This window comes from Podarcis melisellensis (genome assembly GCF_964234715.1).
Source record: "Podarcis melisellensis genome assembly, chromosome: 2".
In the NCBI taxonomy this organism is placed as follows: Eukaryota; Metazoa; Chordata; class Lepidosauria; order Squamata; family Lacertidae; genus Podarcis; species Podarcis melisellensis.
In genome coordinates, this window is record NC_138529.1 from 50,623,453 (window position 1) to 50,647,475 (window position 24,023).

The 24,023-nt window shown below is 47.5% G+C and overlaps 1 long non-coding RNA gene across 1 annotated transcript in view; it reads left to right on the forward strand.

The window, feature by feature from the left end:
* Positions 1 to 1,159: 1,159 nt before the first annotated feature.
* Positions 1,160 to 24,023, forward strand: part of LOC309363731 — a 64,457-nt gene continuing 41,593 nt past the window's right edge. Inside the window, exon 1 of the long non-coding RNA XR_014165554.1 lies at positions 1,160 to 1,563. This is a non-coding gene — a long non-coding RNA (uncharacterized lncRNA). The remainder of the gene's footprint in view (positions 1,564 to 24,023) is intronic.

Sequence of the window (24,023 nt, forward strand, 5' to 3'; positions counted from 1 at the left end):
AAGCGCGCACAGCAGGGCCGGCGCGGCCAGCCGCAGCTTGGACACTCGGGAGGCAGGGACGGAGGCGGAGCGAGGCGCAGGGAGACCTCTCCCATTGGCCGGCGCCGGGCCGCGTCCCGGGCCCACCTAATATAGTCACGGAGCGCCGAGCAGCGCCGCGGAAGGGACGCCGGGGCCCGGCCAGTGGCGCGCGCAAAGGCGCTCCGGGATGCCATCGATCATGGCGTCAGGTTGAATAAACAAGCCGCAAGGAGAGCGCCGTCGGGCGCGCAGGGTGACCTGAATGCCGTGTCAAGAGGAGGGCTGCGAGAGGAAGTGGGGGCGGCGGGGGGAGCGCCCTTCTTGGAAAGGTTTCCCCAAGGAAAAAAACACCCTTATAAAAAAAAACCTGGAATCAGCCCGACTGTGGGAAACGGGGAGGAGGGACAGGCACGTTCTTTAGTTTCCACTCCAAAGAAACCCAAACAAACAAAACAAAAACCGCCGTTTTAATTGTTGCACGAGGTTAGGCCAGTTCCTCTGGCTACGGCAAGGGGCGCCCTCCCCAAGATCAGCTCGCAGCAAGATCCAACCCACCAGCCAGGATCAAACGCGGCGCGCGCTTAGGGCATCACCAGGCCTGTGGATCCAGCGGGGAAAGCCTCGCGCTTGCAGCGCAATCAGCCTCCTCTTTTATAGCACTAGGAACTTAGCGGTGGCCTTTACTGAACACACGAAAGACCGTTTACACTGCTTACAGCGCTAACCTCCCTAACCACTCAGGGTGCCGGAATGGCGGGTTGACCCGAGGCCCGGCAAGCTCTGGGTCTCTTCCACTGTCCTTCCTCCCTGCTTCTGGTGTCTGCCAGGCGATGGCTTCTGTGACAAGGGCAAGCATCGTATGGCCCTCCAGATGCAGCCGGGCTGCTACACATCCCCTCATCAGTCCTGCCCGTGGGTCCCGCTGGCTGGGGTGGGGGGGAGTTGGAGTCCGCCTTTCCGCCCCACCTTTTCCTAAGCGCTGTTATTGGCAATAAGGACAAATGGAGAGCTGGGGGCGGGTGTTGGGAAGTAGAAGGCAAGGCTGCCGCGGAAGGGCCACCAAGAGCAGGGGAGACCCCAGCCCGGCCTCTCTCAGAAGCCAGGCCCGGAGCCAAAGCTCTTCCGAGGAGACGCGTGACCCCCCCTGGTTCCCTCCAGGCTTCCAGGCTCTTTCTAGCCCGAGCCTTGGCTCTTCTAGTGGTGGGCGGTGAAATGCGGGTGACCGCAGCAGGCCCTTAAGAAGCACTTACATTGATGCATTGCTTAACAAATCCGAAGTGGCAAATAATCACTCTGGGGGATGACCCAGCTTGCAGAAGGGAGCAATAATATGGGCTGCTCCAGAGAAAGGGATAGAAAGGAAGGAAGGGGGGGAAAGGAAGACGGGGAAAGTCTGGAGCCAGTTCTTTGGGAAACTCTTTCAAAGCGAAGAACGATAGGCAGGCACATCTTCCCCACGGCGAGCTTTTCTTTCGGAAAAGACCGATAAGAGCCTCACCATGGAGAAATCCGGACCCGAGAGCGGAAGAGAGGCGGCGGCTGGTGAGTTGCCCTGGGCCCTTCCACTGCCTACGGGCGGTTTTGGTAGATCTGTCCGGTTGGGATCTGGAGAAGCCAACGAGGCTGAGAAATAAGGGACGGACCAGAGTGCTAAAAGGCAGAAAAGCAATAGCGGGGATTTCAGGAGAGTGTGGAAGTCTTGGCAAGAGTGTGAAAAGCCTCCTCTGGGTTATACTGTATTAACTCTTCCCCTCGAACCGACTGTTATCTTAAGAGGATTTATTGTGGCTAATAAATAATAAATATAATAATCACAACCAAAGAAGTATAAGCGCTCCTCCTGAGAAATAGTCACGTGACGTGTACGCATTCCCTCCCAGGACAACCCCCCCTCGCCTAAACCCTCCCCCCCTTTTCTTTAACTACGGCGCCTCTGTGGATCCTATTTAAGACACACCAATTAGGGAGCAAGTCCCTTGAACTAAATTACCAGTTAAACTATCTCCGTGTTAGGTAGGATCCAGCTAGCGGGGTGTGTGTCTTCCAGCAACAACTGCCACCTGCCATTAGGGCTCCTGGAGTCTCTGCAGAGACAGATGTTGCATCTTGAGGAGCGTGTCTGCAGCGCTCGCACCGGCGCGTGGAAGCACATCTGCGTCTTGCTGTGCTGGATATTTCTTCCTTCCGCGCCTACGGTCCGGTGCTTTTTTTCCCTCTTCGACTTTGGTGCCCACAATCTAGTATCTCGTGTGTGTGTGTGTGTGTGTGTGCGCGCGCGCGGCAAGGGATCAGCAGAATGATTTCGAAATAAGGGGATTGCGGCGGTTTTTCCATAGAGACTGCAAATCCATCCTATGCACGTACATGCTGTAGTGTGAAAAAAATTCCTAGTAAGGCTGTACAGTGGTACCTCGGGTTAAGTACTTAATTCGTTCCAGATCTGTTCTTAACCTGAAACTGTTCTTAACCTGAAGCACCACTTTAGCTAATGGGGCCTTCCGCTGCCGCCGCGCCGCCAGAGCACAATTTCTGTTCTCACCCTGAAGCAAAGTTCTTAACCTGAGGTACTATTTCTGGGTTAGCGGAGTCTGTGACCTGAAGCGTCTGTAACCCGAGGTACCACTGTATTCCTATGCACCTCCTTGGGAGCAAGCCCTGCGGGGTTTAGTGGGGCTTGCTTCGGAATGGGTTTAGGGTTGCATCCTTATTAGGAAGTGGATCTGATAAAGCGCACCCCACTTCCAAGTCAAGGAAGGGCCGTAGGTCGGTTGTGGGGCACCTGCCTTGCAAGCAGGCGGCCACAAATTCAATTTCCGGCATCTCCAGGTAGGGCTAGGGGAAAAAAGATTCCTGTATGAAACGGCGAGGAACTGCTGCCCGCTAATGTGCACAATACTGAGCTGGATAATAGACTAAGGGTCTGAGTTAGGCGGCTTCCTGTGCCAACACTGTTTGGGGGTACCTTTCGGTTTGCTGGACAGAGCATGTTGTCCGGATACAAAAGGCTATAAAGGGAAGATGATGGTCTCCGTGAGAGAAGGAATTACCCCCCATCAAAGCTCGGGATGCAAGTGAAGGCACTGTCGAGTAGGTTCCTGCTTCCTTTCTTTCTGGACATACAGAATCGTGCGCACGCTCCCTTTTCGTCCGGCTGCTACTGAGGGGATCTGGACAACAGCCCGATTCATGATAAGGCAAAACAGTCTTGCAAAAAAAGAGGTCTCTACCTTCCCAGGCAGCCTGCTCCAAAAGGGTCATAGTGTTTGGAGAGAGAGAAAACGAGGCAGTATAATACAAAGGAAAGTTCTGCCCAATTATAAGATACCAGCATTATGTGACAGTATTGCCCTATCCCTAGATAGGGCGGAGCGTGGCGCTGGGAATAAGGCCCCTCGTTTGTCACGTCACCCCCATCCTGTTGTCCCATAAAAGTTTATGTAGTTGGCAAACAGGTTAAGGAGCATCCCGTAGTGTTATTCGCCGCCCTGAGCTCCTTGGGGAGGAAAGGAGGGCTATATCTACGTTGGATACCTAACGGTTCACGAAAGCCTCTTTCCTTGAAAACGCCGCTCCTTGGTCCCAGTCCTGTCTCGCTGAGCAAGAGGGCAAGCCCACTCCGCTGTACCCGCCCTTCTTCTCTCCTCGATCTAAGTGGGCCACCACTTGGCTTCGGTGGGACCTGGCCACTCCGGCCCACATCCGACGCAGTTTTATGCCGCTCCAAGCCATGCCTTGATCTGGGCCTAGCTGGGACAATATGAGGTTTTCGGTTGCCCTCTACCGTTTCTCGAAGCAGTAGGTTTAGTTTCTAGTCCTCATGATGACTGAATTCAGCATGATTAGAGAGGGCATTTGTTGTATTCTTTTTTTAAAAAAACCAAAACAAAACAGCGCGCACAAAGCTTACTTGGGGACAAGGAGAAGAACAGCTAAATTTAATGGAGGAGCTTAAAGATCAACAACAATAACAATGGTCTCGTGTCCTAATAGCACAGCGTGCTTTTCTGGCGTAGTGCCTGCTATTTCACATCCACGACCTCCTTGTACGACGAAATCGATCCTTCTTTCGGGAGCTTTACGGAGCTCATTCCCACCCATGGGCATACCCATGATTTATTGGGGGTTATCTGCGACGCAATTTGTCTGCTAGTTAAGTATTTTTATTTATTTACTTGATGGGGGAGACAGCTGCACCCTCGTGGCAACGCCCATGTTCCCACCTTCTGGTATGTTTTTTTTTCTTGTTCCATTTCTAAAGAGGCCGATTCCCTCCGGCTTATCTGACCGAGGATCGCTTGCCTTGGGCAGGCAGCGCCTGAACCTGGCGGCGCGCGGAGCTTCAGGCGCTCTTAAACCGGACTGCTCGCACTTATCTGCGACTAATTGCCACGTCTAGGGCTCTGGCTTAGGACGTGTCCCTGCCCGCCTCCACCGCGATCTCTGGCCCTCGGCCCTCCCTCCGCGCCCTGCTTAATGGTCGACCATTTGCAAGCCCTTCCTGGAGCGGAAAGCAGGACTCGCCCCCCGCCCGCCGATCGCGGTGGAAGAAGGTCGCCCAAATCTCTCTCCTCCCTCGGCTTCTCCCAGAGTGTGGAATTCTCTTTATCTCGCAAGAAAATGGAAGCAGCAACATCCGAGTCAATTAAAATTCTTGCCCTGGGAGGGTTTTTGGGGGCTGGTGTATCGGATCCGAAGTCGCGATGACAGTTTGAGAGATTAGGGTGTATAGAGAGGCCCAAAATGTCTATTTAAATGTTGGAGGGATGGGGGGGGGGGCTGCGGCAAGGCCACCAACACCCCCCCCCCCACGTTGCAACTCTTCTCTTTCGTGGTCACTCTGTCCTGCAAAACTAAAGGCCGGCGGGAAAGGATTAAAATGTCTCACTTCACTTAGTTCTCGTGCGTTTGGTACAAATTAACAGCGCAGTCCATAGCGAAGGAAGCCAAGCTGAGTTCAATGGGAGTTACTCCTAGGAAGTTAGGACAGAGTATCCCAGCGTGAAAGTATTCTCTGGAGGGGATCGACCTTGCATTAACAAATTTATCTCTATCAAAACATTTCAGGCTATGTTCATGTATCTTGACTGGGACAAAACACAGGAAGAATAGATAAAACCAGGTTGTATTTTCAGTTGGGATGGCAGTGTTCAATCCATTCGTTAAGCTAATTGATTTTAAAACTTTTAACCGAATTAACATTTAAAGAATAGCATCTATTTATTAAAATTCAGGCACTGATAAAAACTGCAGATAGCAGGCACAGTCTTGAAAGGGGTATTACCCCGCTCTCTCCCATAAGAAGAGCTGGATCAGGCCAAAGGCCCATCCAGTTCAGCATCTTATTCTCTCAGTGGCTAACTAGATGCTTATTATGGGAAGAAACCGACACCAAAAACACTAAGTACAACACCACTCTCTCCCCACTTGTGCTTGCTAGCAACTGGTAGTCAGAATCATAGGCCGCCTCCATTGCTGGAGTTAGTACACAAGCATCGTGGCTAGTAGCCATCTGATAAGCTTTTTCTTAATGGATTTGTCTAATCCCAGTTCAAACAGGTTTGAAAGTGATTTACATAAGTAGTGTAAACCACAGATCAATGAAATCAATGACATTTAATTAAGCTCACAAACTCACAAATACCAGGGGTTTCCACGAATGTGTTTAGGAATGAAGGAACTAGATGAGGGAAATGGACTTAAAAAAGGAGAGATTGGACCCTCTCCTATTGGAGCTTGTTTCAAGCTCCACAGATGTTCTCTCTCAGTTAATGATATTCAGAGAAAAATCAGAGTCAAATGGCACAGGCACTGGCCTGTGTGTTTTGCATACTGAGCCCCAGATCTCCTGCCCCTGCCCCGAATTTAATCTCTCTCCCTTTCTCTCTCTCTCTGTATGTCTCTCTCTAACACACACATACACTGGTCTCCTACATTTTTGGGCCAGAGGCACCTTTGGAAATCGAATAAACTTTTGTGGGTACCACAAAATATCCATTTACAGAAGGGCACTGCTCAGCACCCCTCTCCCTAAAACAGGCAAAAACACCTACACCCCAATGATTAAAATGCAGACAGAAAAAGCAGAAACAAGCAGCCTCTCAACAAACATCAAAAAGGTGTTTTTTAGAAAAAGATATTGGAGGTTTAAGGGAGCTTGGTGTGTACTAAGGGTGTGCCTGAGGGTGTCATGGTGCTCATAATGGAGATCCTAGACTTATAGGGGAGCTAACTGCCCCGCAAGGAGCACTTCTGGTGAGACTCCTGTCACCTACCAGTTTCATTTGCTCAGAGGCAAATGTGTGTCATGGACAGGAGTCCCAAACAACGCCCCTGGTCAAACAGTTCTTTTGTGGTTATGATGGATAGACAACCATTTGATCTATCATGCCATTTCCCCCATGCCAATCTCCTCATTGCAATCCTCTGTATTATATGGATTTTTAGTATTTTAAGGATATTTCCCATGACATCTGGCATTTCTTGTGGGAGATGTAAACCGAGAGGAAAGGCTCTTTTGCTGCTGCTGAAAATCTCTTCACGGTCTTTTTATGTAACTTGAAAACAGGGACTCTTAAGATGGTATGCTTGATATGACCTTTGCTGATTCTGTTCTGTTGGCTTTACTTGTTGTGATTGCACCCAGGTAAGTTCAGGATCTGTTAGTTCAATAGAGCCCAGAGGCTGGCAGAAGGTTTTTGCCTCTGCCTAAGGAGGAGACTCCACTATGACACCATATGTGATATTATTATTGTTAATAATAACTTATTTGGCATTCTAACCAGCAGAAAAGGTAATTGCTTTGTTCTTACAACACTTATGTGAGGTATGTGAGCACAATCTATTCATAATAAAGGGGCACCTCCCTGAATAAGGGTATTTCAAGCCCCTGATCACCATGTCATGGACTTGGGGTGCTCCATCTTAGATCCGAGAGTGTGACCAAATACAGACTGCATCAAGTCAGTTTTTCAGAACTCATTATTTTGTGACATTTTGGTAAATGCTAATGAAGGTATTTTAGCTGGCCCTAATAAAAGTGTTGCTTGACTGTGGATTTGGAGGTTTTTCCTCAGAGGCAACATGACATCCTTAGCTTTGTTTGCTAGTCAAAGTAGTAGTTGAAAAACAGGCAAATTTTCATTTCTGGAGAAGATCCTACATCCTATTATTTCTCATTGCTAAGGAACAGCTTGAGCTAACTGGCAGGACAATCATATGCATGCCTATTCAAAACAGTACGTCCCACTGAGTTCTATAGTAAATGTGTGTAGGATTGCTGCCTTAAATTAAGGGATTGATACTGCCAATAAGAACTCCCAAACACAAAATATTTAGCGTGGAAAATAAAAGCAACCTGGGCAGCTACTGTGCAATGCGGAGATTCCGTGTTGCTGCAGAGCTGCTCATATACCAGGATCTCCCAACTGAGAGATCTACTGTATTTGCATCCCAATCTCACGGGTGTCAGTTGCTCGCCAGTAAAGGCCAGTTTCCACCGCACTTGATCCCAGCCATGCGTCCATGAGATTAGAGCCTCAGTCAGTGCCTAGGGATTCCTAACAGATCACTGGGCTGCGCTCAACCAGCTATTACAGCGTGTTTAATGTGAGCAGAGGACAAGAGGGCAATGAGCTAACAGCCTCAGGAGCAGTCTTGACCGTCAAAGCAAAACAGATCAAACATAACATTAGCACGACAGATATAGAGTCGAGGCCGGGGCACCCCAAATGCCTTGCGGGGTGAGGGGGCGCCAAACCCCAGCCCTGTTCCGCGGGGAGTCCCCGGGAGCCGCGCGCCCATAAAGCGTTATTAATAGGCCGCGGGCGGCGGCTCCGGGAATCCCCGCTGGATCTGCGGCCGAGGCGCCCGTGATTAATGGGCCGCGGAGGCGAGGCTGCTCCCTCCCTCGCCCGCCTCTCGCTTAATGCAGCCGGGAGCCAGAGAGGCGTTATCCGGCGCTTTATCTCCCGGCGGGGTCTCTCTGCTAATACTCCAAATGGGCGCTCTCGCCTCGCCCTGTTTACAGCCCCCTTCGGCGGACGCCCCCCTGATGAATGGACATTAGCACTTTTTCGCACTACTGTATCAACAAAAAGAGCTGCAGGGCCGCAATAATGGCGGGAAAAGCAAACACTCGCCCGGCCAGATTGGGCGCGTCTGCTCTGTGTCCGCCTGATGGATGAGCCCGGCCTGACAGGCCGAGGCTCGAGAGGCTGCGGGGCCCGGCAGCCTCCTGGCAGCGCAGCCCAAACACGCAGCCGAGGGAGGAAGACGCTAGGGCCCCCCTAGAGCCCCCCTCCGAAACCCGGGAGAGAGGGGCCCGCAGGGGTCGCTGGGAAAATGGGCAGCCGCTAGGCCTCAGGAGCCACGGGGCGACCCTTCGTTTCTCGGAGGGGGCCGCATGCGGGGGTGTCACGAGGGCCTTTTGCCGCACACGCATCTGCTTCGTTCCGACACTTAGGTCCTAAAGGCTGCTACCCTTCCCCACGTGCAAGGCTGCTGGGCTGCTTAAGAGAACTGCAAGGACTTGAGGATCTTCACTTTCCGCTCCTCCTAATTCAGTTTCCTTTTGCGATGCCAAAAGCAAAGTGGAGAAAGGGCATGTGAAGCTCACTGTTGGGGTGCCACCACAAGGCCTTGGGGAGCCCAAGAGCAGGAAGCTGGTGTGTCCCAGGGGCTCTCCTGAAGAAATCTTCGGAGCATGGGGACCACAGGGCCTGTAACAGGAGCAAAAGAAAGCAAAGGGAAGTGGGATGGTTTCTAACTGGAAGGGGAAATGAAAGTAGGCCTGGAAAGAAGTGGGTTTGTTCGTGTAGGCCTGGGTGAAAAAGAAGCAGGATGGCGTGCACTGCCTGTAGGTTGACCAAGATAGAGTGGGGTGAGCACAAATAAAATATTACATCTCTCTTTGGGAAAGATGCTAGAGACACAAACAGTGGACCTAGCTTTGTGTTTGGGTAACCATTTGTTTGTAGGAGGAGCTCATGAATATCACAGGTTCTTTAGATAAAAGGGTATATTCTGTTGCACCTCCAAGACTGATGGGTGGAGAAATCTGTCCAGTTATCATTTTTGCTAATAAGAAGGAAATCCTGTAAGCAATCTCTTGCATATTATTTACGATAAATCAATATTATTAACTCGGGACGCGGGTGGCGCTGTGGGTAAAAGCCTCAGCGCCTAGGGCTTGCCGATCGAAAGGTCGGCGGTTCGAATCCCTGCTGCGGGGTGCGCTCCCGCTGCTCAGTCCCAGCGCCTGCCAACCTATCAGTTCGAAAGCACCTCCGGGTGCAAGTAGATAAATAGGGACCGCTTTCTAGCGGGAAGGTAAACGGCGTTTCCGTGTGCGGCTCTGGCTCGCCAGAGCAGCAATGTCACGCTGGCCACGTGACCCGGAAGTGTCTCCGGACAGCGCTGGCCCCTGGCCTCTTGAGTGAGATGGGCGCACAACCCCAGAGTCTGGCAAGACTGGCCCGTACGGGCAGGGGTACCTTTACCTTTAATATTATTAACGTGGAATAAAAAGTTGTTATATAATAGAATCTACATTATGGCTCACATACATTTTATATCCAGTTACGGATTGGTTTGCAGTGCAGCAAGAAAAGAATTATAGCGTCAACCAGTTGTAGGATTGGGGTATCTAGGAAATCAAGTCTATCTGATCCAGATAAAGGGTTGATAATACTACACAAACATACTTAATATTTTTATTCCCAGGAAGCAGTGAGGGGGAAATGACATCAGTTAGCTGAAACTCATTTTGTTTCCAAAATTTGCTCATTGATTGACATGTGCATGCATCTATAGGCTAGCAAAAAGCTGAAACCCAGCTGTTCTCCTGCCAAGATGAAAATTAATTCACAACCTACAGCTCAGATTCCAAGTAAATGAATTAATTTCAGCTAAGTCACCTTTATAATTTAATGAAAGGGCAACATTCATTGACCAAACAGCATTTTTCAAACAAAAAAAATGTAAATACTTATACAAGCTGTCTAACTATGGCAAGCACTATCTTAAAAGAGATATTCTGCCTTTTCTTTCACATAGGGGATAATGCCGCTTTTAAGATTATGGTTGCTAGGACACTCATACATTATCTGAAAACACAGTGTGCTGCTTCTTTCAGAAATTCTTCTTTCAGAAATATTGTTTTTACCCTCATACAAATGTAAACACTTTCATTATTAATTTGTAAGTTTCAGCTCAATTATCAACAAAGGTTGACAACTTCCACAGTCTATTCTTAGGCATGTTTATTAAGAAGCAAGTTCCACTGAGTTCAACTGAGCTTATGAAAGTGTCTGCACAGGGTTGCAATTTTAGTTACAGTACTTAAATTTTATTTCAAGCATATTCTCTTTAAAAAACCCACCAGAAACCTTTAAAGTCACACCTTGTTTTTAGGCAATTTAATTTTCTAGAGAAGGTTGTGGGGGTGGGGGTGGTTTGTTGCTGGCTCTGGTTCTGAACTGTGTGCAATCTGCTGGAGGTCTCTGTTTGTAAACTCTGAGTTTCTGATTCCTTAGCACTAATTGAGAGCCAGCACTTCTGTGTGTTGTGGGTGTATTAAGAGCTAGGATTCCAGCAGCAGGCTATTAGCAGTTCCTTGAGTAAATCTTTGTAGATTTCTTCCTGCTTCCCACCTCCCCCATTTTCTTGACTGCAGAAGCTACTGGAGAAAATGGTCTTGTTGACATTGCTTCTGGCTTCTTAACACTTATGGGGACATTAGGCGCCAGTTCAAATACACTGTGCTCCACTTGTAGTGTACATGCTCCCTTTTTATAAACACAGCTTTATAGCTCTGACATGCTTGTCAAAATTCATTGACAAACATTTTGGATGATGGACAACTTCTACATATACTGGACAAAAGTGAGCTCGTAACAAATTCTGTGCCGCTGGGAAAATAATCCAAAAGGCAATACCCTCATTCATCCTGGGGATCTATCTTAACATGGTCTTTTAACTCTGAATTATTTTAGAAATGTTAAGGGAGGTTTCCCATTGAAAATAAAGACTAAGGAGAACTAAAAACAGCAGTAGAAAAGTTTGCCTCAGATAAATCCAATTTTATTCACAGCTTTTGTTAAACATCAGAAAATCAGACAGATGCAGCTAAATGGGAATCTGCCTTCAAGATAGGCAGTACACCTATTGATAAGAAAATGGGAAGAATAGGGCTTGTACAAATACCATTAATCTACAGGTGCCAATGAAAAATAATACGTAATACCAAAATGGCATAGTTTGAGGTGGCTATTTCCCCTCAGGTGTGGTTCCTGCAGCCACCCAGCTCTACACAGCAAGCAGAAATTCACCCAGAGAGGCAGTGGTGGGGGACAGCTCCTCTTGCTGAATTTATGTTTGTCATAGCTGAGAAAGACTGGGAGCCCCACTAGGAAAAGAAAATTGGCAATCCTCAGGTGGTCTCTGGCAAATGTCAAGTAAGAAAGCCAACAGTGCCTTGGGTGAACTTTGCTGTGCTTGGAAAACACTGAAAAGAAGATCCACACTAACCTATAGGTCTTGCAAAGTCAGAAACAAATGGCTAACACTGCAATCCTATACATGTCTCCTCAGAAGTAAGCCCCATCCACTTCAGTGGGACTTAGGCACAGGTAAGCAACTACAGGATCACAGCCCAAATCTCTCATCCCTAAGGACCCTGCTAAGGTAGGATACCACAGTTACGAGGTCGGAGTCTGGCAATATTTGAAAATAGCAATTTGGCCGAGGCTTGGATATTTGATCTTGGTTTTCGATATGGTTGTCATTCTACATTGATTTATACCTCACTTCTTTTTTTTTTTTTTTACAAAAAGTGCAGAAGACAGCTTACATTAAATTGGTATAACAAAGCAAGAGAAAATGCATTTCAAAAACGGTGGAGGGCCAACGAGTAAGTAAACAACAAGTGGTTTATCAGCCATTTTGCATTGCTGAAAACGCCATTCTTCAAACTAACAGCTGACAGTATAAAGCGCCAGCAGCAACCAGCACGCACAAAGCTAGATATTAGAGCTGCGAAGTATTTGTAGGGAAAGCACTTTGTACGCCGTCGTCCTAACAGGAAGGAGATGCGCTGAATGAAAGGAGGCTTATTTCCAAGTCAATAGCTTCATAGACGAGTATGTTAGTCAGCGGCCTGTTTGGGAGGTCGGGGAGAATGTACTTAAAGGAAAGTACTTCTGATTAACTGGTCAGCGTGAGAATGGCTTTCAAAGGATATCTATTTGTCATTCATTGGTGCTTAGGTAGCTGTTCAGAGGCTGGACACCGGCAGTTATTATCAAAGTTCCGGGGGAAACACCCGGTTTCCTTCTGGAACCATAAAAAGAGACACACGCGCAAAAGTAATCTGTCCGGCGTCCCTATCTTGAGCACACTCAATTAATTTGGAAATAATATTCTTCGAAGAAGTGTGATGGGGCCGTCGTTTAATGAGACCCTTTGCATTGTTGCATTTGTTTAAACTGTAGTACCCACTGCTGGGAGGCAGCTGTTTCTGCGGCATTTGTTGCAAAAGGGAAGGAAAGAATCTATCACAAGTGTAGCCCTATTAGGGCAGCTCTCCTGTGGGTGTATTACGAGATGCTTCTCTCTCTGCCAAACAGGCCGTCCACGCGGTACATATAGAATAGAGAGTCGTCGAGGTTTCAGCTGCAAAGCGATGGAGACTCTGTGGTCTGTCTGCCGCACACGATGCTTTGCGAGGGGGGCCTGGTGGTTTTGGTCTTGCAAGCTTTCTGGTAATGGGCGTTGAGAAACCGAATCTCTTTGGCCAACATCCCTCTCTCCTTCCACCTCTTCTTAGAAACACCAGTTCATTTTTTTTAAAAAAATGTTTTGCTTTGTTTACCCCATGAGAACTTCCAAACCGGTAAAAACTGGAAGGAATGAAATTGACATGCCCGGGAGAAACTCGATCTGTACAGAACAGATTGAGGAGGAGGGTGAAATTGTCCAAGTGGAGGATCTCTCTCTCTCTCTCTCTCTCTCTCTCTCTCTCTCTCTCTCTCTCTCTCTCTCTCTCTCTCTCTCTCTCTCTCTCGGGGTGGGGGGAAATCTGCGGTATCTCTCTATCTAAAATGCCAGGCAGCGACTAACAGCCATTAGTTTAGATCCGCCCTCTCTCTCCTCTCTCTCTCTCTCTCTCTCTCTCTCTCTCTCTCTCTCTCTCTCTCTCTCTCCTCCCCCCACCTAAAAATGACTTCCCACCGGGGAAGATAAAGACGGCGATAGAGTTTCTTAAATAGCCGCCCCTCTCCCCCTTTCCTGGCGTTATCAGGGGGAGATAGTGCCGCTGGGCAGGGCCAGGTCATGCTATCTGTGGTCTTGGCTGCCGTCCCCAAACGCTGCCTTGTCAGGGGAGACGCCACCCGCATTAGGACCCAGACTGGACTCCTTCCGTCCTCGGTCACTCACCAGCCCCCGCTCCCAAGACAAGACCTCCTCTTTCCCAGGAGTATTAGGCAGGCTCCAGCTCAGAGCTGAAAGGGGATGAAGAGAGGAGCGATGGGGAGATGGTGGGTGACTTGATCCCTGGTGCTACCGTCCTTCTCTAACCTCTTTTCGTTTGGATCCAGTTAGGAATAGGAGGATAGGAGCGGTGGGAGGTGGGGATGTCAACTGGGATCAGTCTGTCCTCAGCCAAACTCATGCAGGTCTTGGGAGAAAGTCAAGCGGAGGACACGCTTCGAGGGTGGCTTCCTTACAGTTCCACAGGCACGTTATTTAGCGTGGGTATCCCTTGTATATTCCAGTACAATTATTTATTTAAAACACACACATACAAAGCTGCAGTCTTAAGCATATTTACATGGAAGTAAGGCAGCAGACTGTATAAAGCAACGGGACTTACCTCTGAGAATATTTTTTTGTGTTCTGCTTTGTGGTTGTTGCTGCAATAGGGTCCCCCAGTTTTTCTTTAACAGTAGTTGAGGAATAAATATTCTGAAATCTATGACGGTTGAATAAATGTTTCAAGACCAGGATGTATAATCCCACTTTCTTCTAGAGAACTTCTCCCCAAGGTGTAAGTGGCGTGTCTAAGCTTGGTGCTTCGTCCTATTAAAACTATCAACTCGCCATTCGGAAACCTTTATGTTAAAAAGTATTCCAGTACCGAGGATATCATGAATAAAATTTACAGACTGTATACAATTACATGATATTCTTAAAATGTAAAATAAAAAGCGGAGAATTCTAGGACGCAGAATAAGGTGCTTGATATCAGTAGGCTTAATTATTCATTGGATTTTGACTACTTCAGTAGAAATTGAGAAGTCTCCTTGATGCAACCATTAAGACACTAGTAAGATTTTGAAATCGAGAGCCACTACATTCAGTCCGGCGAAAGGAGATATAGGGAGAGAGGAGGCTTCTGCCAATGTATCGTTTGCTGGAATAGGAATTTTGAAAGTGTAGAAAGCATTTCGTATTATATCTACTCCCTTTCTGTTGTCTTCAGCAATGCAATTCCATGTGCATTAGGTGCACATCTAATACCAATATTAATTTTCATTCCAGTGCAACTAGTCATGCCTAATTCCTTTGTTTTTATTTTTAAATGTCGACAGAGTAGCTTGGCGCTCTTAATTCTTTTTAAAGCGTCTGATGAGGTTAGGATCTTCATAACTTGTGGAAAGAGATTTATTACGGAAGGCGAGAGAAACACCGAAAACGACAAGGTTCTTAGCACATGATCAGTCACTTTGAAGACATTTCCATCAAAGTCAATGGGACTAAATTCCCAAGAAACCAGATTTAACAACGGGTTATTGATGAATCGTCCTCCCGCGGAAAACCATACCAAAAATACTGCCAACCAGATCTGAACGCGATTTGAAACGTGTAGAACAGGACAGGATTTAATTTTCGCTAGTTCTGTTTTAATTCGTTTATATAAAGCAGTGAAATCTCCCCACCCCGCTCGCATAAGGTCGGGTAAAACGCATCCATAGTTTGTGTGTGACAAAATTAAAGGCTGCCTTCGATTTGTGAAATAATTGCGTCTGCTGATAGAATACTACCGACAAATGCTTTCAGCACCAGAAATATAATCGGATCCTGATTTAATCTCTTGGGATCAAAGAAACAGGAATGGAATGCAAATGATCGGGATGAAAAATTCAGTTTCCAGCATGTTCCGCTCTTTAGGGGGCAGGAAGGGATGCGGAGCTAGGTCATAATATTCTATCCCGCGGCTTGTTTAAAATGAGCACATTGCAGTTTGAAAAGCCTGCCCAGCCTTTAAAAGATCCTGAATCGCAAGCATAGGAGCCAACTCCTAGGGGCCGAGGTCCTTTCGCCCCCCCTGAAATATTTGAGGGGGCCGCCCCCCCCCAAATTGATGGGCATTGCCATTCAAATAGAGAGTGTATGTGCAACATATCATGTGATCGATGATACGGGGCGGGGCTTACCTACTCCCCCTCCCCACAAATATTTTATTCAAGTTGGCACCCCGATGGCAAGGAAGGTGTGAGGGACAGGAGAAATCTGTTTGTCAAGTCAGCCAAGTTATAGCTGACTGGAGTCCACAGATTGCGAGTTTGTGGATATAAAGTAGCCCAATAGATTTTGGGAGAGTGGATCGTCATCCGGAGGGAAGGGTGATGTCCTCCAGTGAGTTCCGTTTCTACGGTCCTTCTGGCACCCATCCTTACGCGTGTTTACTCGGAAGTAAGACTCACCGAGTTCCGTGAGACTCAACTTCCAAGCCTTGCATGTATGTATAACATACGATGTTAAGATTTAGTTCGTAGGATGATCGGCTGTTTGAAACCAACCAGAGGACCATTTTGCTCAGAGAACACGTTAGGTGGACCACCACCGCACACAAATAAAGTATGTTCGGGTTTCTCCGCAAGCGAAGCCAATTCGGATCAAAAATAGCCCCGCTTAATTAAAGAATCGCGTTGCAGCCCTGCAATCCTCTTTAAAGGACTTTAAAAAATAATAATCTGCTAGCAACTCCGTGAGAAATAAATGTTTTTTTGATCCGTCTCATCCCTGAATTCGGAGCAAAGCAGGCATAAGCCGGGAGGGGGGAGCGTGGCCACCAGGAAGGGCTGCTTTTGCTAGCCGTGGAATGGGACAAGGAAATGGTGAACTCGCATTGCAAAGTTTAATTTATCACTTCTCCCAGCCATTTGATAACCACAACGGCACGCCGTCATTTTTTAAAAGAGGCTTCATTATAAAGGTTGGTTGACGTCGCGATTGTCGTTATTTTATTTTTAAAACCGAGAGTGACTTTTGAAAGCCTTGCGGACGTTTCCATTCGCTGTTCACCCCGAGCTCGGCATCCGTTGCTGCAGCGCGTGCCTCATTTCATCCACCTTTTATGATTTACCTAGACCAGGGGTCAGCAACCTTTTCCAGCCGTAGGCCGGTCTACCGTCCCTCAGACCATGTTGTGGGCCGGACTACATTTTTTTTTTTTTGCGGGGGGGAATGAACCAATTCCTATGCCCCACAAATAGCCCAGAGATGCATTTTAAATAAAAGCAGACATTCTACCCATGTAAAAACCACGCTGATTCCCGGACTGTCCGCGGCCAGATTGAGAAGGCGATTGGGCTGCATCCGGCCCACGGGCCTTAGGTTGCCTACCCCCGACCATGACGGAATTTTTGGAGCTCAGTGCTGTAGGCTTGCAGGGGTCTGGGCGATTACTGGGGGGCGGGGGTGGATAAAGGAGACGCAGAAGGAAGAACCTCTTCTGCAGAAGTTGGGTGACAGCCCCATGACAGTGAGGGCTGCGAGCTGACCTCGAGGCACGGCAGAGGGAGGGACAGAGACAGACGCGCGCGCAGAGGGAGAAACGTGTTTGGAAATACACACGTTTGTCGTGGAGGCAAACACCTCTGATCCGGAGAGCGCTGCCGAGTCCTTGGAAGCGACCGCGTAAAAAGCCTTGCTCTCCCCACTTTCATCGAAGCTCTGGATTTGGGCCTTTCCTTCCGAACTCGTGCCAGAAATTGACAACACACTCTTTTCGGAGGGGAGAAATGGCTATCCTGCCGTATCAGACTGATGGTTGTCAGGAAGGTAAATTGGGCGCAGGCAAAAGCACGGCGTCTTTGCGCCACAAGGAACCAAATGGAGATTCGGGATCCGTCGGAACCGGGTTTTTCGGGTGCGATGCGAAAGCACCCTTTGAGTGGATCTCCAGGATCTCACCAGTTATCCATTGATTGGGCCATCACCTGCCCTTTATCAAGGGGTTTAGCTCACTCCTTTGCCCTTGACCTAAAGCAGGACTTGCGCAGTTTCCTGGAGAGTAGCTCTGTCAAAGGAAAAATCACCGAGGGTCTTGTGTAGCACTCTAAGGACTAAGAACAGCATTATGACACCAGCTCCTTTATGAAGGCAGGCAGGAATCTGCAGAAACTGATGCCCCAACAAATTCGTTATAGCTGTTGTTTTTGCGGCAGCTGACACCGGCTCCCTATCTGGAAATGGGAAACTCGTTAAAATAAATTATTTCGCACTGACGTGATTGGCACCCGTTGACGATATGGGGGTGACGGGTGGGGAGAATAAGGGCGCTAACTCCCCACGCGGGAGAACCAAAACTTACTCTGCTAAATCGCCTGAAAAAGGAGTTGCGGCGAGCGAAGTGAAATGGGGCATATTTGTAAAGCGCTTCCAGTCGTAAAATGTTATATAACCACACTCGTGATCCGCGTTCCGGTTGCTGAAACCTGATGGTGATGATCCTCGTTGTTTGCTGCTGCAGGAAAGTGCGTGTGCACGGCTATATGCTTCAGAATAATAATAATATTTTTTTTTTTTTGGTGAATCTGTTTTGAGAAATCTCGCAAGAGATTTTCATAATTTCAAGGAAACTGCAACGGACATTCAGGAAATGTCCGAAGAGACGCCTCCAAACTTCTGGCTTCTCTTCCCTTTCTCTTCCACGTTTCTTTATATATCTCTTTGAACGAACCATCCCTTGAGGTCTAAATAATAGAGCAGGTAGAGGAGGTTGAGAGGAGGCCAGCGACCTAAAAGAAGAAGGCCGTGCATTTTTTAAAAAAATGTAAAAATGTTTGATAATTAAACTTGGTGGTAGCAGATTTACAAACTAAAGGGGCAAACTGAACAAAGCTAAGACCGCCATTGTGCACACTTCCCAGGGAGAATTCAGCGAGACTTCGGAGCAGAAATGCTACTGAAATCAACAGGACCTTAAAGTGCCTAATTTTGGCTGAGATCTATTGGTCCATACCTCTGCCTCTTCCTTTCCACCACCACCGTCATCACATTTAATCAGTTATAATGCCTCTAAGTAATATTTTGCGTTATTAGGCCCTCACTTCTGAATTTCCTCATGAGATAAATTTGGGATTTGCACTTCTGTGTCTTAAAGATAGGAGCCTGAATTTTGTTGGAGAAAAAATTAAAATTGTGCCCATGTTTGCATTAATGAAGCACAGTATCTGTTTCCCGGCCCCTCCACGCAGCCCAAGGGTGAGCATAGTTTTCCAGAAGGGGTGCATGGAGAGAAACCTATGACCTACAAAGTGTGTGTGGGGGGGAGGGGTCCTTGCTCATTCTCACATTCCTATCCAAAATCTTGCAGCAGTCTTTAATAGAACCCCAAAGTTCTCCTGATTACTTTCTGTGTGTCAAATTAAAGAAGGCACAGGAGCAGCTTCAGAGCAAAAAAAAAAAAAAAAAAAAAAGGTCCAGTCCAATCCATGTCATCCCTGGGTGGGTCTGGAAGAGATCCTTTGTCAGAAAGTCTGCTGAGCAGCTGCTAGTCATCTAGATAGACAGGTAGCTTCCTATGTCTGTCCATCCATCCTAAGCAAGCATCTTCCTAAATTCAGTTGACCCTATTCATAACATGCATAGCTGTGAGTGAAAGGCTTCTATGCACCCTTGCTATGGAGAAAGTCTCATGGAACTCAGTATGATTTACTTCTGACACCAGGCTGCAATTGAATCTGGAACCTCCATGGGATTCACATCTTAGTAACTCTGTGCTGAAGGGAATTCCAGGAGAAGTACTTCTTAAATTTTCTCAAGCCACCCCTTCCCCCAGCTTGAGAGAGGCTAACATGTTTCTAACAGTTGCATGGCAGGCATAAATTTAACAGCAAAAGCATTGCCTAGCATGGAGATGCAGTGCTGGGCATCTCCACCTGCTGAATTTCTGCCTGCTGTAAAAGGCACAGAAGCTCTTACAGAAACAAACAGTTTAAAAGAGAAATGGGATTAGGAATAGATTGCGAAAGTTCATTACGAGCTCCCAACAGTTTGGGGTTTCTGTTTTGGTGGCAAAAGACCCATGAATGCTTGCTGAAAAGAACATGTGCTTCGAGAAAATACAGGAGGAAGGAGAGGAAGAGGGCAAGGGGATCCTATCATGGTGGTTAAAAGGTAAAGGTAAAGGGACCCCTGACCATTAGGTCCAGCCGTGACCGACTCTGGGGTTGCAGCGCTCATCTTGCTTTATTGGCTGAGGGAGCCGGCGTACAGCTTCTGGGTCATGTGGCCAGCATGACAAAGCCACTTCTGGAGAACCAGAGCAGCGACAGAAATGCCGTTTACCTTCCCGCTGGAGCGGTACTTATTTATCTACTTGCACTTTGACGTGCTTTCGAACTGCTAGGTTGCCAGGAGCAGGGACAGAGCAATGGGCGCTCACCCCGCACAGGGATTCAAACCGCTTACCTTCTGATCGGCAAGCCCTAGGCTCTGTGGTTTAACCCACAGCGCCACCCACATCCCTTGCATTATGGTGGTTACTCCTAAGTAAATATGCATAGGGGAAGTCCAGTTGATTCTGTGGGGCTTCTTTCCAAATAAATGTGTATAAGCTCTCTCTCTCTTCCAATTCTCCTTCCGGGAATGCCAACTTAGCCCCAGGGCCATGGGTACCATGCAGCGTGCATGGCCCCAGCACTGAAATTTGTGGGTGCACAGTCCTCTCATGGGGAATTTTGTGGGTGCTCGGGCACCCAGGGCCCCAGGGAGCTGGCACCTATGTTCCCTTCCCTATTGTCTAAACACATTCACAACTTGTGTTCCAAGGGGGCCTTCACTTTCCTCAAGTTTTCTAGGTATTCTTTGGTGAAAACATCCTCATTGGAGGAAGAAGACAAAAAGCAGTTGGGCCAGCCACTGCTATGGATCTTGCCTTACAATTTTGAAGGAGGAGTCTTTGGGGTCATTCAGATTAGCAACTCAGAGCTCTCCATGAACTGAGAAAGAAATTCCCCACAAATCCTCTGCTGCCATGTTCAGATGTCCCTCAGCAAACAAGTTGACAAGGAAAGAGTTCCTTGAAGGTCAATCATTTTCAAAACATCCATTCTAAGGTGGCGTTGCAAAGGGCTTCTTTGCTTGGCCCAATTTGGTTTCCAGTCTCCCTGATGTCTAGGCCTGGGGACTGTCAGGGCTATCCACAGTCTGCCTGTCTTATCAGGCCTGTGGTAATTAGGGGTTAGAGGTGGTCGATAAGGGGGATCCAATGGCCCCTGGCTGGCAGCAGCTCTGCTTTTGGAACAGAAACAATCAGAGCCGGCTCTCTCCTCTGTGGATGCTGAAGGGTGGTCAGCCCTCCACTGTGGGAGAGGGAAGCCAAGCTCGGTTTCAGTCATGTTGGGTTTTACTCCGGCAAGGGCTTTTGTAGGTTTGAGGGAATCCAGATCGAGCATCTTTCATTTTGCAAAGGTTGATTGAAAGCCTTTTTTTTTGGGGGGGGGTAAGAAAAATATCAATGTCTTCCTTGATTTGGCTGCCTCTGCTCACCCTCCCCTTGGATGGGGTGAGTCTGAGTGAACCTAGCACAGGAAACACAGCTTTGTAGTGTTGTGTCATATAAGGAACAGAAGAAACGGCCTTAAACCAAGGTAGACATTTGGTCCATCTAGTGCAGTATTATCTACTCTGACAGGCAGTGGGTCTCCAGGGTTTCAGGAAGGAGACTTCTCCATGGATTGAACCTGTGACCTTCTGCATGCAAGGTGTGTGCTTCACCCCTGAGCTACGCCCCTGCCTCCTCATATCACTCTATTCAGCATGAATTAATATAAGTAACACCTATACTGATTATTCAGAATTAGCTAGTAGACTGAGATGGCAGAATTACGGACTGTACCACTTTAGACTACTCTCATGGTGTGTGTGTGAGTGCAAAAAATTCTACATGTGTGCTAAACTAGTCATTAATCTAACCCTTTTTGCTCCTGGTGCCAGGTCTTTTCTAATTTAAGCAGTCCAAATTATAGCCCCGTCTTTCCAGGGGTGATGGAGCCCTCAGATTTCTGTGTCAGGTGCTGACTCATCTGCCTTCCCCCTTCTTTTTAAAAGCTTCACACAATTAAACATTCCCTGGCCTGGAAAATCCACCCACCCACCATCTTAATTTCCTCAGAGACCTAATTCTGCATATGTATGTGTATATAAATCAGCATATGCAAATGTCATGCACAGGCTCTTGTGCCCTGTGAAGTACCCAGCAACACCCCTGCCTGCCCACCTAGCAGTAGATATTTGACCGCCTCACTCTGCATAACAGGCTCTTCATGGGACTGGAATTCCCATTCCATCCATGCAACACATTCTGAAAGAGCGGGGAAATGCAACCCTTTAACTGATTAGTGGAAACAAGTGTGCGATTAAAGGATGGAAACGGGTAACGAATGCGAATGAAGACCTTGAGAATGTTTCCCTAAATATTGCTGTGCGGCGTGGCCGTTGCCGACAGGAATCTAAGAGCCGCAAGGACGCCAGGAGTTAATTTGGAAAAGGGGAACAACAGCTTGCTAGCCTTCTCGTACAAATGCCCTTAGTATTGTCATCGTCTTTCATGGTCAATGTCCAGCTGTAATTAGAACTGAAGAGGATATTTCCTCTCCCACTGCTTCTCTGGGCAAAGAGGCACCAACAATCTCCCCCTCATAATGATGAAAACATCTGCAGTAATCTTTAGATGTCATGCTTCATAGACTCCCCTTCGCTCTGCTGCTGTGACTCCTGCTCCCACCATCTCTCTGTGTCGTCTCCCTCCCCCACCTCCTCTGTCCCAGTTACTCCAAAAAGACAGAGAAGATTTGATTTCTCCTTTCATTGTCAGCAATAGCCTCCCAAGGGTCAGGCCTGCCCCACGAGGATGGACACTGGGGCCACTATTGCACGGATGAATTGCCTCAAATATGGGGAGGCTTTTAAACTATTCCTTTATTTTGCCACGGCTTCTGTGTTTGACGACAGGCAGACAGGCTGGACAATCTTTGAACGATCTGGGAGTTCAAAAGCATTTATTCCAAATGCTTTAATGAGCTTGAGGCATCTCTGAAGCAGAACTAGAATGTTCTAAAATATGATATGTTTACAAACCACTGTGCAGTTTGTAGAATGGCTATGGTGTTGTTTACAGAAGGGGCGGGAAACCTATTGTAGTCTAAGGGCCACATTCCCTTGTGTGGCAGGGTTCTAGGGTCCACATGCAAGCAGTAGGCGGAGTCACAGTCAAAAGTGGGTGGAGAGATGGAAGTGATTCTTATATATATGCAGGAGGTCACAAATACAGCCACACAAAAACCAGAAGCTTCAACATGCCCATACACACACCTGCATGGGAGCTGCTTTCAGGGAAGGGCCATGGCTTAGTGGTAGAGGGCATGCTCTACATGGAAAAGGTCCCAGGTTCAATCCCTGGTGTCTCTAGGTAGGGCTGGAGAGACCCAGCCTAAGAGCCTGGAGAGTTTCTGCCAGTCAGTCCTGACAATACTGAACCAGGTAGACCAAAGGTCTGACATGGTATATAGCTAGCATTCTGAGACTATGTTAGGGGCAGGGTCAACTGCATTATTCCTTGCTGGGAAGGAGAGTGCTGACTGAGCTGGCAAGACCTTTGCAATTGGCCCTGGCCATGTGGCTGTGGTCTTTGTACATAATTCCCCGTGGTGTGAGTTCCCAACATTGGGAAGCTTCCATTGAAGAAGAAGAAGAGTTTGGATTTGATATCCCGCTTTTCACTCCCCTTCAGGGGTCTCAAAGTGGCTAACATTCTCCTTTCCCTTCCTCCCCCACAACAAACACTCTGTGAGGTGAGTGAGGCTGAGAGACTTCAGAAAAGTGTGACTAGCCCAGCAGCTGCATGTGGAGGAGCGGAGACGCTAACCCGGTTCCCCAGATTATGAGACTTAACCGCTACACCACACTGCTCTCGTGTCTCAGTCAATTAATCAAAGTTTAACCTGTTACAGCATAATTCTGTACTTGTCTACCCAGATGTAAGGTCTGTAGAGTTCAATGGGAATTACTCCGGGTAAGTGTGCACGGAGTTGTAATCTCCTTGGTTGGTTTTTATGGCCGGACCACTCCCACATGATCAAACAGTTGCTGACCTCAACTAAGTATAGTATTCCCTTGGTTAAACATGCATTTCAGTGCATATGGTGCCCAGATCCGAACTCTCATTTTTACCATTTCTTTTCACCACAACTGTATTTGCAGATGTGGAAGTTAAAAGCAGAAAATATAATATAAAGTGGAATGTTCCTAAGAGTTGGCCAAACTTCACTGCCCTTTCCTGCAGTCGGCTCAGCTGCTGCTACTGGAGTAGCTCCAGCTGCATTTGTCTCTCAATATCATTGATTTTTCCATATTTTAAAAAGATTCTTTTGAGTAGTGAGACTAGGAGATGGGGAAGAGGCCAAGTTTTAAAAACGAGATTTTTAGTTCGCATGATATAAACAAAGTAAATGGCAAATAAACTATGTGCCGAGAGAGAGAGAGAAAGAGAGATGTGTCTGACCACATTTTTAAACCATTCTCTTCTTTATTTTTTTATGGAGGGTGGGAAAATTCAGATGCTCTGGTTAGTATAATGAAGTAGATGGACTGCATTGTTGGAACATAATCCAGCTAAGGCTGAGCACTTTCCACTGCTATTGCTTGTAATAGGAGTTTTTTAAAAATTTTCTTTTGCACATGAGTAACTGTCCCATTGGAATCCTTGGGTCTTA